The following is a 16245-nucleotide window of genomic DNA, read 5'->3' as shown; positions in this document are numbered from 1 at the left end:
CTAGAGCAAAAACTCATTTGCTCTGGGCTCGAAATTAGGATCTCCAGCTTTTCAAGGAAAGCACTCTCCTTCCTTCACACCTTTCACAAGCAGCATATTTCTTACTACTTGAAAAGAGCTTCAGTTAAAATGCTCCATCACAGAAAACACCATTTCTTCAAAATAGAAAATAAACATTGTCAGTATAAAGTGTTTCACATATCTATTAAAGTATGCTGTACAAAATAATTATATTACAGACTAATGCCCTATCAAACAGAAGAGCAGAAATCAGTGAAAAATATTTCTTTTAAAAACGTAAAGTGTTTTTTTTCTTAAGATAGGAAGTGTTTTTTAAAGTTTAAGGATGACTAGCTAAAGTAATCAGTTCTAAGTTTCTCTTATTACAGTTAAGTGAAAGCAGAATTGCTCTAACGAGAGCAAACATTCTTGGTTATTTTAAGCATTTGGAGAAAATTTTCATGCATTTACTCAAAGACATCATATTTTCAGAACAGCAGACTTAGATCTTTGGGCTTAACTATTAGTAACTCTTAATCTTACGTTTCATTATTACATTATATCTAATAATAGAACACATCTTCAGTTTTGTGCTTTGCTGTCCTTTATTTTACCCATACTTTCCTGAGAAAAAAAAAAGACTGCCATTACTACAGAAAAATGCTTGACATTACCTTGTTAGACTTATAGGCTTCCAGGCAGTATCTAAACAATTCTCTCACTCTCTTCAGGCATGACCAGCGATACCTTGTCCTGCAGGCTCCACAGTGGTGAAGTCTCTCACAGTTACCTCCCTTTCCATAGTGATTTGATCAGCTGAGAGGTGGGTAGGCAGGAGGCGGCTAATGAGCAAGGAAAAAAAATCCACCCACTGCTTGTAAGTACATTTTCAAAACACTTCCACCTTTCGTAATAAATGACAGTATCATTTATCACTGCTGAATAGTAAGAAGAGTAAAACGTATGATCATTGTAGGACGCTTTGGTATCAACAAGAACGTCCCATGCCCTGTTTCCCATGGAAATAGACACATGCAGAAGGAAAGGTCTGAAGCAACTGTGCCAGTGGGCATGGAATCAGATAACTAAGCAACTTCTGCTCCCTTCTCATCGACCCTAGAGACCCACCTTGAGCATCATCTTGGTTTCTTCCACGAACTTGGAGGTTTCTTTTCCCAACAACCCCTTACACCTTTCTCTCCCGGTCAAGGAGTACAAAGGATAACCTCACAAACACATTTTTACTTCCGGGCTGCTATGGTTGGTTGAATGTTTTCTTCTCCATTTTCTTTTTCCCTCTTTACAAAACTAAATCATTTCTTTAGTTGATGGGAGAACTGTCACTTGGAAATCCAGCATTTGCGTAGAAACTTATTGAAAGCCAGACTTCAGCAAATTACTTTCTGCATCTTAATAAACAAGCCAAGTCCCTGACTAATCCACCATTTTCTCGTGATGTTTCAGTGACAGGAAGGCTAGATACTCCAGCCACTCCTGAGAACATAGCTCCAAAACAACTCAGTATTGCTACTGTCATTCCCCCTGCTCTCAAGCAAGCATATCCCCTCTCCCTCCTGTGATCTGAGCCAATGCTGGCATGCATCTGATCCAGCAGCAAGCCAGTTCAGTGAGCAAAACCAGAGGGGAAAAAAAAAGTAGGGTTAATTTTCTGCTAGATTAGCTTTGAGTCAGACAAATGCCAGTGCCAACACAGGGAAAGGGGCTGAGCCAACTCGGATTTATAAATCACACCCTTTGGTTTTCCTAAGGGTAATCTTGGAGGAGGGAGAAAAAGCCCTCTGTAAGCATTGTATAGTGTTGTATTCAACACTAGAAGAGACTTCTCTGATTTTACATTGCCTTACCACTAGAACAAGCATTTAGGAAGTAAGACATCTAGTACAGCTACACAGGACTGGCTGTGTCTTAACTACTGTGTTAAAAGACAGCACAGAAAGCAGAAGCAGGTGGAGAAGCCTCACGAAGACTGGCATGACACCCTCAAGAGGGAAGCTCCAAGTGGTAGGGAAGAAAGCTCTTCAGCTATTAAACACGGTACCACAAAGAAAAGTACAGACAGACGGGTCCGCTTTTCCATCTCTCCTCTTCTCTAGGAGAGGAATTAAAGCCCTTGGGTAGGAAGGGAGCTTATACCAGGAAAAGGCCTACATCCAGGCTGCCGCAGCTCTGGGCTAACAGAGCTCAAGCTGTATTTATGCACGGCCAGCTTCACCTGCACAACTACACTGGCAGCAGGTCCTCGGGTAGCAGAAGACTTCTTTCACAGAACAGCTGCCAGGGACAAGGGGAGAGAAGGACAGAAAGGTGGTCATCAAAACTGCAAATTGTTTTCACTTTTTCCTCTGTTAGCTCCCAAGCTAACACATAGAAGGACAAAACCAAGGTCCCCACTGCACCACTTCGGAGGAAGCTTCTACTTTCCACTTATTTTCTGCCAATTTCTTAGTAGTTGGTCAAAAACTATCAAAACCCCATTAACATGGGGGGGGGGGGGGGGGGGGGGGGCAGCGCACAGGGAACAACAACAACAGAAAAAACAAAACCCAATCTTATACAAGATGAGATAACAGTCACTAGCAAGGAAACGTCAAATAGAAATAATCATGTCTGTGCCAACAGAACTAATCTTTCCTGTTGCATTTCTTCAGGGAGCATATTTTACACGCAAAAAGGTAAAGGCAACAGACATCTCCAAACAGTTGTACCTCTAGCTCCCACTTATTTTTCCAGATTTACCTTCTTTAGAGAATAAAATACAGATCTCCTACCCAGGAACTGATAATACCTCACTTTAAAACTAGACCCTCTGCCCCAAGCATTTCCCATGCCTCACTACAAACTTTCTTCAAAGAAGAGAAAGATGCCACTTTTTCTCAAAGCATCTCTAAAAGAAAGATGTGATCACTGTGCTTCCTGCTATGTAAGGGACTAACAACAATGATTTTTTTTCTGTACCTCATTGCATACAGGATTTGGGAAGGGGAGATTAACAAGGGATGAGGAAATGTATGTTAGGAAGAGCAGAAATGCCTCCAGTATTCGAGGCCTCCCAATAGGCACAATAGGTTCCTGCTGCTACAATTTAACATACGGCCACCAATCCTTTTACAAATTAACCCATCTTCCACCTTTTTCTACCTTCAACAGCACCTACTCACAAAAGGTCCTGACACCAGACACAGACCAACAAGGAAAATAGATGAAAATATCCTGCTCTGAAAAAGGACGGTAAGTAATAGAAGAAAGAATAAAAAAGATGCCTCGGTGCAGGGCAAGAAAAGAGCTTCTAACCTTTTAAGGTCCTCCACTTTGTCATGCCGCATGTGAAGAAAAACTCCTGCAGAGGCAAGATTTAAAGATTACCCCTCAACAAAAAAAGATAAAACACCAAACGACTGAAAAAACCCACAAACCAAAACAGGGGACATGGGGCTGAGGGAAAGCACAGAGATAAACCATTATTTAGGAAGCCAAAAATCAAGATTACACTATCATCTAGCAGCAAAAATAAAAGAAGAGCTGCTTCCTGAAACTGACAAACATGTACTATTAAACTATGAAATCTAACCAACGTTTTTAATTATAGAAACAATTTTTGTACATAGTAACATCTGCCAAAAGTGGAAAAAAATCATGTTTAACAGATTATTGAAGTGTTATGTTATTAACTTGTCAAGAATTCTGAAAGTGAATTTCCCACTCCCTTTATTAACCACTTATTCTCCCACTCAGATTTGATGTTTGTGTTTTCTAGATATACCACTGTGCAGCCCTTAACCAAGAAATTAGCTACATCTCTTTACAACCGAGTTAAACACTGAAAATATCAAAGCGCATACAAGTAAGAACTTCCTATCTATTAAGCTGCAGTGCCTAAGTGCATTCTTCTGACCACAGATCCAATCAGATACCAGGTGTTTTCAGGAAACTAGAGCGCCAAGATCCCATTTTATAAAGATATATTAAACAACTGCATGGGGGAAAGAACTAAGGCTGTATGGATAGCTATTCACAACACAAAAGCAATAATACATTTATTTCATTTGTAACAAAGATAAGAAGCCTGCTAATAGAGGTAGACCAACTTTTGAAAGATGAGATTGACAAACGCAGACAGAGTGGTAAACGATTTGTTACTATTATACTTAGCTTTGTATTTGAGAAGAATTCAATTTTTCACCCATTCCAATTTTCTAATGTTTGTCCTGCAAAAATACTAAGCTGTGGGCTACAGGCAGGGATAATTTAGAAACACAGATGTGGACTTTCCACAAGAGCTGGCAAGAAGAAAGGTATGAAGAAAACCTTTGAACTTTAATTTTGTGATAAAAGTGCATTTTTTCCCCATAGATGAATAGCAAGATAAGTATTATTCCTTCTAATTACATACAGTTACAGATTCAGAAATGAGGCAGCGACAACAAATTCTTGAATTCAGAAGGTGCACAAAGCCATGCTGCCAGGCTCCTACTAAATCAATTTCAAACCTATGCGAGTCGATGCATTTACATCAGAAAATAAAACTAAAAAGTCAGGAACACTAGGTGCAACGATGAGATGTGAAATGAGAACATGCTTCTGAAACCAGTGAATTTTGACAGCCTGAGAAGCCACTGCACACATTCTGCAACATTCACTGACATGACAGCGTAAGGTGATGACTTGCCCTTATCACACACAGGCAACAGCTTGAAGTCACACATACAGAGCTGAAATACTATTTTGCTGTAATACTCCTAAAAACTCCAAACCAGAGGTTTTTTTTTTTTAATTAAAAAATCTCATGCTAGTGTAACACTGACTTTTTTTTTTTAAGCTGAAGCATTCTTTTCCAGCATGAACTGTATTATGTTGAGTCAGGCTGCAGGTCTCAAGATCTCATTTGCGTTGGCAAGAAGCTCCCTGCTCATTGATGGGGAGTGGAAAAAACATTCCGCAGAGCTGCCATTGGCTCCGCACTGCAGAAACACAAGCTACAGTTTGGCCTGGTCTTTTGGCCAGTTTCAACAGGAAGGAAGCCTGTAGCTCCATCAACTCTGCTAACACCATTAGGTGGTACTTGGACTTTCAGATACTCTCCGTCACTGGGAATTTACTTGAAACTCAAGTCCACAACAAAAATTTAATCAAAAGCAAAATAATAAAAATCAAACAACAAAGAGGTGATGGCAAACTTCAGCACCTAAATAAGGCTTAAATACTTGTGGTTCGTACAGCATTTTGTATGCAGGTGGACATTTACATTAAACTGTAGCTTCAAAAAGTTGTTTAGTATCTGCCAGCCCGAAATCTGAACACACAGGCCATATTGGTAACTACCCTATGATGTTCCACAGTCCACCCAAAACCTGCAACTTAAAGGAAGAGAACACCTACACACTGATTTTAATTTACTGATCTTCAACTGAGGTTTTACATTCACTAGTACAGCTGAATAGCAGACTGTAATTTAATAGGTTCACCAGTTTCCTCTCATAACCATTAGAGATTACAGAAGGCTCTAACTCAAACAAGACTCCTCTGTAGTATGCTGGTGAAACAGGACTATATTTACAAACCATCTGTTTTGCTATCCCATTTTAACCAGGTCTTTCCTCAAGTGTCAACAACATCGCATCTCTTTTCTAAGTGACTCTCCATCCTTCTTTCCCTCCATACCTCACTGCAGTTAGGCTTAGCCATTTGCCATGCTTTCACCAGCTTCAACGGGACCTGTACATCCTACTACGCTGCAACACCAGGCTGCAACATTTCCAGACTAAATGCTTTAGAAAAAGCCAGCCAATCTTACTAAGAAAGACTGCTATGATTCTTATAGGCACCACCACTCAAAGCTAATTAAAACATGCCTGTTTAAAGCATTTGAGATTCTTTGATTACCTCCAGATAACGCGAAAAAAAATTACTGCTACCATCTGTCACCCACGCAGGCCGCTGGTGAAGATCTCACTGTCAGAACCCACATGCCCGTTCTGTTGGTGAAGTCAGTTCAAGCAGTTCCTGTCCCACTTTTTCCAATGGCTAGCTTTTAATCTGCATTATTTCTGTGATTCTGTTAGGGAGCATGTAAACACCAGCATGGCCGCAGGCTGGCAGAGGTGACTTCTTGAACTGACCTTACTGCTTGGCTATCACCACTCTTAGGACTGCAGCTTCATGAGAGGCTTTCTTCATCAGCAACACAAGCTTAAAGAACTCTTTATCCCTTCCTCCTTGCCTCAGCTGTGCAGAAAAAGTTATTTGTGGGATCAAACTACAAACCACATCAGTGAACTATGGGGAAAGGACAGCAAATCCATATGCTAGAACTGCTGACGCGACAAACACCACCCTCAGCATGAAGTTACAGGACACTGCTGAACTGATCTAGCGGCTCTCCAGCACCAAGGAGGAAGTCTCCTTCCACGAGACCACCTAAGAAAGGTGAATAGCAATCCACTTTTTCTCGTTCATTTTCTAACTCCTTATTCATAGGCTGACCTGGCTCACAGACTGCTGAAACCGATACCGAAGACCGGCCACTTGTGCCAGGGAAAGAAGTTTTCACCTCTCAGCCACAGCAAACTATCAGACCGGCCCAGATGCTCACCACCATTTGCATTTTTACATTTTTCTTTCTTTAAAAGTGCTACTTCAAGGGCACCTTTATGTATACCTTAAGAGTACTCATTTACATAGAAATACTGACAAGAGTTAGAGCACCCCGTGGGGGCAGGAAAGCCATATTTCACATCAGTAAGACTACTCCCCCCAGTGAAGGGGGTTCTACCACCATTTTGCCTGTATAACTGCACTGCACTGGCAATCTCTGCAAACATACACCTGCATTATGGAAGGATCTCATACTTGCATGCATCAAAAATAATGCAAATACGTTGGTATTGTTCACAGCCTCGACAAGACCTATTTTCACCAAAAGCATGAAGATAATACATTAGCATATTGATATTTTTCCCCTCTGCAGTATGTGTATGAAAGCACTACTGGGAGAACTGATATTTTCCCTTCAGCCTGGAAACCACAGGGGTTTTCAACCCTTTGTAGAGGAAAAAGAAACAAATAATGGGTATTTTCTCTGAACCATGCTGCTCAACACATTACCTGCTTGAAACAAGAGGCTGGAGAAAACAGAAAATTCCCCAATCCAAAGGACAGTTGCTCTCCTGCTGCTTACAGTTTATTTTTTTAATCTTTCACCAGATACTGTGGAAGAGGAACCCCAGAAGTAATATACTTCTTTAGGGCTGGGAAAGGAAGATGGAAACGTACTTCTTGTAGAAGAGCTGGAAGTAATTCTTTATCAACCCCTTTCATACATACTTTCACGTTAAGTCCTGACTCAAATACAGCGTAAGTTACATTGCTTAAAAATTTGTTAGTTGTCAAATTTCTACTTGTATTCAACCCATTTAACAAAAGTTTTCTCATTCTGACTGGATCCCTCAGTGCAGTATCACAAACGCAAGCCACTGTCACAACTGGAGCAGCATTCCCAGCTCTGATACACCTACCTCTGCCCTAAGCAGCCACCGCCAAACACAGGCTGGTGAAGTTCCGACTTAAGTAATTTCATAACTTTTGCATGAATCATTCAGACAAATCTTAAAAGTCTTGTGTCAAAGCAGCTAAATGAATTACTGCTATTGAAGACAATGCTGCAGCATGCAGGCAATTTTAACTTTTTTTTTCCTTTAAGATAGGCACTGCTTAAAATCACTGAAAAACTAACAATAGGCATGTAACAAATCAAAGCTAACATGAACACTTTGCTAAACGTCTTTGTCTAATCCAATATATGTATCTTAGTAAACATTTTATTATTCATGGGACTGCAAACTCTTCTGGGACTGACTTAATAAATATTTATACAGTGCTCTGCACAATAGAGCCTAATCCAAGTCAAGTTCTTTAGCCAATACCAAAGCATAAATAAAATACAATAATCTAGTATTGGCAATTATTCCAGCAAAAGAGTTTAAACTACACAGTCTCAGACCAAAAAAATAAAAATAAGAAAACCACTCATTTACCACAGACCTGACAAATATACTTTTTTTTAAAAAAAAAGGGAGAACAAGGCACCATTTTTTTAAAAAAATGAAGCAGCTTTTTCATAAGCAAACGCGAACACACTGCTTCCAGAATGAGCACCTTTCATTATATCCATTCAACTAGTACTTATCAACCTAAAATGCCTTTTAAGCTCGCTTTTGCTGAGCTCATGGAGATTCCCACTGTTGTTCATGACCGGCTTAAACCTGTTAGATTAAAGAAGGCTCTGACAAAAGTAACCTACCATTCCCTTTCAAAAAAAATGTTTTGTCCAACAAAGGGAAAGTAGCAATTTGAAGCAGATGAATGAATTGAAAGAAATCCAAGCACAGAGCTCATGACACTTTCTTTGTCTCTCAGGAAAGCCTGACCAGAGCAAGGGCAAACAGCAACAGATACTCTGAAGAGGAAACAGAATTGAAAAGGGAATGACAAGTGCTGCACTGTTTTCTTAAGAAGGAAGACTAGTTTCCGAGAAGAACGGTTAGAACAGGTAAGGAAAAAATGCCGAAGTAGTAAAAACAAACATAAACAAGAGGGCACTAACAACTGAATTGTGACCTATATACCATGTGTTTGCAAAGGGAAAGGGAGAGCGAAGAAAGGATACGAACAAACAGATCTACTCTTTTCTGGGTCACCTACAATTATGAAAGGATGGCAATAAAAAGGTGGTTAGAGGAGATAAATTCTGTATTCTGCAAAATCTATATCTGCATAGACAGATTTTTAAAAAGTCAAGAAAAAAATAGAATGTTGCGAGGACAGCACGGGACTGTAAAAATAAACACCTAGCACAGCAAGAGTACAGTCTTTCTGAAGGGTTTGAAGACAACCTGAATTGACAAAAGATGCAATTACATGCCACACTATACAACTTCATTTCTTTGAAGTGTGGATCTTTTTTTCCTATAAAGGTGAAACTGTTCATAATTTTTTCCACCTGAGGAAATCAGACTTAGGACTTGTGCAGGAAAAGTATTTTCTGTATTTCTAACCTTCAGTATAAAGTAGAAGCCCCCCCCCCTTTTTTTTTTCCTAAATAGCTTTAGGAAAATAGATGATTTATCTGGATGTACACTTTACTTATAGTTTCTGAAACATCAGAAACATCAGATCAGTAACAAGGACAATGTCTGGTGTGGTGGTTAGGTTTTGAAGCCCATGGAATTTTTTTCCAGTTACACTGCTGAAAAAGTAAAACATTCTGAAAACACAGTGATCAACAAATTATTATTATTATTTTGTTTAACAATACAACAAAAAAATGCATTCTAAAGCCCTAAGTTTGACAGCTTTCAGGAATTTTCCTAACAATTACTCATTGGACATATATTTACACTTGATCTTTGTACCAGTCACCGATGAAAACAGCTAAGCCTCTTCTTGCCCAATAATTAAAGAACATACGTTGGAGCAAACAGGATTGAAAGTTTGCTGTTAAGTGTGTTTCACCTGCCTGCCAGTGAGTTCTCTTCCATTTTGGCTAGCATCGTTTGTACAACAGACGCCTACCAGATAAATACTTATTTTAAGATTCAATGAACTAGATCAAAATCTTCACTTGGAACTGTAATAACAAGTAAATTATTTCAGACATTAAAACAGTTTGATGCTACCGTGGCTCATCTTCACAGATGAACCTATTAGACCTGGGAGCACATTAACTACGCCGCTGCATGCAACAGCCCACATAGGTGTGACTGGATTACACTAACATGAGGCAGCTAGTCAGGTCATTCAAACTTTGAAAACAGATGTAACAATGAAATAACGCTTTTGCTATAAAGTATTTTGAGAGTAACATGTATTTCTTATGCAGCTGAAGCAACTGCTCCCTCATGCACATTCTTGCCCCGTGCTGCTCCGTGCCGGAATAGGCGTAAGCACAGCCCTGCAGTGAGCCAGACACGCGGGCACAGAAAAGGTTTCACGTGTGGAAGCAACGGCACCACCAAACACCCAACAGGCACCTCACCCTCAGCGTTTTTATCACTGCAACACCACCACCTCAGCAGCATGGCAGTCCACCTAGCTACCCTACGTACCGCACCTTTTCTCCCCCTTCAGTCTTCATCTTCTTAAGAATCCTTTGTAGCATGAATTTTATTTAGTAAACCGAAACTGGCACCTGCTGCTCTCCGAGGAACTGTCCCACGAGCTGCAGAGCTAGCACAGCCTCATTTCCCACAGGTATGCGCTGCTCCAACCGTGCTCCCAAGTTCCAAGGAATCGCCTTCCACCTCTATCCCAGATGCCCTTTATCCTGCCCCCTCTTCCAAGCACTACCCACAACGTACCTAACCTCTCCTGCCCTCTGACTACCGGCTGAGAAGAGGAGTAGTGCCCGTCATATCTAGGTCTTACCCCAAAGACAACTGTTGGTTGGCCAACCGGCACGCTCAACACAGGTAAGCGCTACGCTCATGCACGACTTTCCCCCGAAGAGATCCTGTACTCAGTGAAGCCATCCATTTTAGGAAAACTTGTTAAATAATATTAAAATGCAAAATCTCTGAGACCTTGCCTCTTGGCTAATTGTGTCTTTGATGAAGTTAGACGATGAGCTCAAAATTTACTAAGGCACGGGATTAAAGAAAACATAATTGCTCGAGATTGTGTCTTCAGAAAGGCAAATTAAAGATGGAAATACGCTACACAAACAGAAGACCAAGGTGTCAGAGACCTGTCTGAAGCAACACTTTAACATTTCAGACAATCCTCAAAAACACCAATTCTATTCAATTTTTAGGTCCGCATGTAAAAACCTGTGAACAAAACTGAAGTCCAACCTCTTCAAAGGTAACTCTATTTCTTTAAAAAAGTTGTGCAGAAAATATATTCATCTCAGCATCTTATCCACATGAGATCAGTTGATTCTGAATTTCCAAGTTCCAAAAATTATTTTCTACTATGTATAATTAAGGTTTCTTAAACTGCATTTACATGTTCCTTTTAATAACCATTTGCATCCTTTGACCATTTCAAAGATGTTTTCAAGGCAGTGTAAAAGTCTCAAAGATTAAAAAAAGGTCTCTGCAAGTTTTGTGAAGACTGACAGCTATGCAGAGAAAAGAACCTCAAATCAGAGCCTTCAATGAGGGGGAAAAGCAGGCGGAAATTTGCCTTCTCTGCCAGCAGCGCCAGCATGCCGAGCAGTCAGCATGCAGATAACACCAGATTTCATTAGATCTGACACAAGCTTAAATACTTAAACAACACCCAAATACTAACTTAAGAAAATCATAAGTATCTCATAGCTTTGTTTTTTTTCTTTTTGGAAATTCTAGCAAGCCTAACCATATCATGACTAATGGGTGTACACTTCTTAAAAATGTTTTTAAAAAAGTATATGCAACCTTCAGATATGCTATTTTTTTATTTTTAAAACCATTTCACATTGCTAAGTCAACACTTTTCTAAATATCAAAGGGAGCACAAGTTTACATCCCTTCTGAAACGCTAACAATTAAATAAAGGAAAAACTAGATTCCGCTCATAGTACAACCAGGATCTGAATGAGTTTTAAACCACTCATCATTAAACACAGTGAAATTTGATCTTCATCTCTGTTCAGTATAGTAATGAGCTATGCATTTTCCATACTGCCACAAAATTTGATTATACATGTATTATATTCTTAGCAAAATGCTTTATTTTTAACAAAAAATCTTTTTTTTTTTTTTTTAAACTGAAGTTCTGTGGCCAGATATTGAACAAAACTATTCAGCACACTACCATAGGTAATGCTCAACTTCTTGCCACCAAAATATACCTAAGACATTCTGAAGAGAATAACTATTTAACTCCACCTTGGCTGCACCTATGACAGCAAGATCATCTTTAGTGATGCCTTTCATTCAACAACCAATGTTCTCCAATTATATCAGGATATCACATACACACAACACCAAACTCTCAACCTTAATTATGTGCAACTATTCCACTTGGCTTCACTAGAACCAGATTACTAACTGAAGAACACCAAAATCCAATGGCAGTGTAACACAAAGCTAGAAAGAACGCGGTGATCATCTGTATACTCTCTGGAATACGTTGAGCTTGCTGATCAGTTCAATAAAATAAATTCTTCATTTTACTATAATCATACAAAAATGGTCTAAAAAGCCTTGTGTCAGGGACAGCATTAATATTGTCACAGTGATTTTTCTGGTAGGCATTTTTAAGAGAAGGTGAAACTGAAACGACCATTATACTGTAACCTCTAACTGCAATTAACAGTTTATCAAAAATTTTTATCCAACTGTGAAACCGACAGCTTTCTCGCTCTCCCAGCTGCATTTATGTATGTGGAATCCAATCAAGATCAGTTTGCTGATCATGGTTCCAGATGTTTTAGAGCATCCACCAGCATTTTTCCTGTTTGAAATACAAAGTATATACTTTTAGAGTTCAGATAACCTACTACGCAATTGAGGAGGAACAAAAATGCAAAACTCAAGTCATTGTACACATTAGTGGAAAAAAGTTAACTTTTGCTTCAATCATTTAAATATTTGAGTTTTGAGTATAGCTTTAAAAATCCAGTTCTGAATCACTGGAATTTTTGTTCTATTTCCTGTAAAAGCACCAACAGCAACATCATTCGGCATTCCGCTTGCAACAGTTCAGAAAAGATCAGCCTGATCCCTCAGTCCTAAATTTACAGTCACTTCATAAACTCGAGGTCATATCTGACCAACTTATTTCTTCCACTGTTTCCAACCAAGAAGATCTCAGTAAGAGGGAGGAACTTGCAATAGGATGAAGAGCAAGCTAGTTTTATGTTTCAAAGTACTTACTCTCAAAGAAAGTTTGCCAAAAGCACTTTAAGCTCCCTAGCAAAAAAAATATAAGTTTGCTGAAAATAATCTCTTCAACAGATGACAGGTTTAATTCTACAATGCTTAAAAAGCATACCGGTTATTCATAAAACTAAAGACCATTATGAAACAACACAACCTCAGCCTTCAAAGCAACGCAATGGTGAGAAAAACTACTGCTTTCTTTCATCGTGTCACTGGATGAGAAGGTTCTACCAGGACACCATCATAGGAAGAGTGCCCATTTTCAAGAAATCTCTTTTCATACCAACAAATTTAAAGGAAGAACCCATTGACTTCTCTTGATGTTTAGATGAAAATGGTTTACATTTCACAAAGATTTTGAGAGCTGGTATGCGCGAGGGCAGCATATCAAGAAGACGGCACTGCCCACACAGATAATGGTATGGAGGACGCTTTATCAAATATCTCTCAGTCGCAACACCTCCTCCAACAGCTCCACCCACTCCCCTCTGCAGGCTCTCCTGCAAAGCAGCAAGAGGAGCAATGACCCAGGTCCTCCCAGTTCTTAAAAGAAACTGACAGCCAGCTCAGTGATCCTTCTGCTACAGCGCAAGTCAACGCACAATGTGCAAATGAGCCTCTATAAGTCCAATAGATGAGTAACTTCATTGACCTCAGAAGTGACTGAAGCTTTCTTTTAAATTGAGGGCAGAACTTACTGAAGCTGATGACATATAGGTCTCCTAATCTGTCAGGGGAACTTCCCTCTTGCCAAGAGACATATACAAGATAAGAACTGTGAGTTTTGACAAACCTAATTACAACAATACAGATAAAGAACAAAATTGAAATATTTAGATGAAATGCAAATGCCTAGCTATCTGGTAAATCACTGGCTAAACTGAAAATTATTCTTGATTTCAGCAAACCATGGCCAATCATGGCCATGCTACTGCCACAGAGCTGCTAACCCGCCTTACAGTAGTGCACACCCAGTACAATTTTAGCGTCTATGGTTATTATAATGGAAAACAATTTCAGCAGTTGAAGAGAAAGACTTAGCGATTATTTTCCCAATACCTATATAAGTCAGAGTACTGAAAATTATGTGCAATGCCATCTTCAGCACTCTATAGATGAAAAAAGTAGTTTCTGAATTTCAACCTGTATCAATACCTTAAACTAAAGGTGACAAGAAAAGCACACCTGAAACCTACTCCTTGCAAAGAAGTGTTTTTTGGGATTACTTTTTTTTTTTTTGAAAGCCTGTACTTACTGCCACTAGTATGGAAGTACCTACAGGTCTCGGGCACAGACCAGGGACTGCTGTGCTACCAAGTACAGGACAAAGCACACGAGGCCCCTGCGCTGAAGGCCTTGCAGCAGCTCAGGGGACCGGGCATTCAGACCTTCAACGCAAGCCTTTCAATGAATGAGACAAAGTACTACACACCTCTCCACAGCGTTCCCAGGTCTCTCAGGGGTTCAAAACTGAAAAAGAAACACACAAAAACCCAACCCCGACTACGCCCATCTCCTGCCCTCCCAACCCCTCTCATCAGCACCGTTTCAAGACCTTCTTCCCAACGCCCAAACCGCCTCGAATAATGGTAACGGGCGCCCCAAACATACTATATATGGCCTCGACGCCGGCCAGCCCCCGCCGGGAAGCCACCGGCCGCCCGGGACCGCACCTCGGCCCCAAATGGCGGAGCCTCGCCCGGCGGCCGCACACCTGTCACCTGCCGGACCCCGGCGGGTACCGGGGCCGGGCTGCGGGGCCGGGCTGGGGCTGGGAGCGCTGGAGGAGGCGAAGAAGCTTCCCCCTCCCGCCGCCGCCCCGGGGGCTGCTCCCCGCCGCCGCGCCGAGGCCTCCCCCTGCCCTCGTCCCCGGGCAGCGCCCCCGCCCCTCCGCCAGGCCCCGGGATGGGAGCGGAGCAGCCCGGCCCGGGGAGCAGCCGCCGCCAGGCCCGCCTCGGCGGGGTGAGCCTTACCCTGCTGCTGCCGCTTCTCCTCCTCCTCCTTCCTCCTCCTCCTCCTCCGCCTCCTCCTCCTCCGCCGCCGCCGCCGCCACTACCGCCACCAGCGCCGCCGCCCGGCAGGGGGGACCCCGCCGCCCCGAGCCGCTCCGCAGCCTCCCGCCGCCGCCGTCCCGCTCCGGGGGGGAAGGAGGAGGATGAGGAGGAGGAGGAGGAGGGAGAGAAGGGGGGTCCGTGCTGCTGCCGCGGCGGGCGGGAGAAGCGGGGCGGCCGGGCTGTGGCTGGGTGGGTGCTGGGCGGCTGCGGCGCCGCTGCCGTCCTCCGCTGGCACCGCCGCGGCTCCGCGTCGCGCCCGGCCCGGCCCCCCCTCCCCCCGCGGCTGCTGCGCTCCGAATCAAAATAGTGTCACAACATGGCGGCGGCCGCCCAGCATCGCGAGAGCCGGCCCCGGGTGCTAACGGGAGCGGGAGCAGCGGGGGGAGGAGGAGGAGGAGGAGGAGGGAGGGGGCGGGCGCGCCAATGGGGGACGGAGGGAAGGGGGAGGGGGCGGGGCCCATGGGTGCGGCGCGGTGCCCGCCCCTGTCCCGGCGCATCCCCTCTCCACCTCTTGCCCCGCAGTGCCGACAAAAGCTGGGTTGAAAAGAAACCGCAGGCACACGGAACACCCCAGTATCTCGAAGCAGTTGTTCTGGGAGGGGCTTTCTGTCAGAAATACTGGTGCTGTCTCTGAATACCGTCGCGCTTTATAGAGGGTGCCTATACATCACTGCTCCCATCATCGCTCACCAAAATCCTCTTTATGAAACGCTGATCGGCAAGAGCGAGTCTGCGTGCAGGCTGGCAGAGCCCTCTTCCGTGCCCTGCTCAAAGCCCCCTTCCGTGCCCAGCTCAGTGGTCGCCAGCACCCACAGAAGGGACCCCAGACCTGGCCTGGAGCCCCACTGGCCTTCGAGCAGCAGGCCCCATGGGTCCTCTTGCAGAATTCAAAATGGTCAAATCCCTCCGCTGACAGAAAGACAGGCATCCTTCATTTTAGTGGGACATTCAAGTCAGTCCTTATATTTCATCTTAAAACAACTTTTAGATGAGTTTATAAAATCATCCCGGTTCACGTTTTTTTTTTTTTTTGTGGAGAAGTGTTACGTTACACTGCTGACTCTTCCACTCTTGCTTTATTTCCTTTCTTCCTGCTTCCTTGGTCTGTTCATCCTCACTGCTCTTAGCAGGTGCTGACCTAGCAGTGGACAGTCTGTACGTTCGTTCTTGCGTAATCCTAGTCTGCAAAGTACAGCTAGAAACAGAAATGCTGTAGAATGAATCTTCATCACTGGTAGCCGAATGAAACTCTATGACTCCCAGCTTTCAGACACGACTATACGACTGTACGACTAGAAACTATAGGACTC

The 16245-nt window shown here is 42.5% G+C and overlaps 1 protein-coding gene across 1 annotated transcript in view; it reads right to left on the bottom strand.

Annotated features, from left to right (window-relative positions):
• The window catches only part of TAB2 (TGF-beta activated kinase 1 (MAP3K7) binding protein 2), a 62719-nt gene extending 47428 nt beyond the window's left edge, over nt 1-15291 (bottom strand). The window contains exon 1 of the mRNA XM_080587996.1: nt 14855-15291. The gene's annotated coding sequence lies outside the window, so the exon portion shown is untranslated. The remainder of the gene's footprint in view (nt 1-14854) is intronic.
• Nucleotides 15292-16245: the final 954 nt, after the last annotated feature.

This window comes from Anser brachyrhynchus (assembly GCF_964034855.1).
Source record: "Anser brachyrhynchus genome assembly, chromosome: 3".
Lineage (NCBI taxonomy): Eukaryota > Metazoa > Chordata > Aves > Anseriformes > Anatidae > Anser > Anser brachyrhynchus.
The sequence above is the reverse complement of the archived record's forward strand: the minus strand, read 5'-3'. Positions and strand labels throughout refer to the sequence as shown.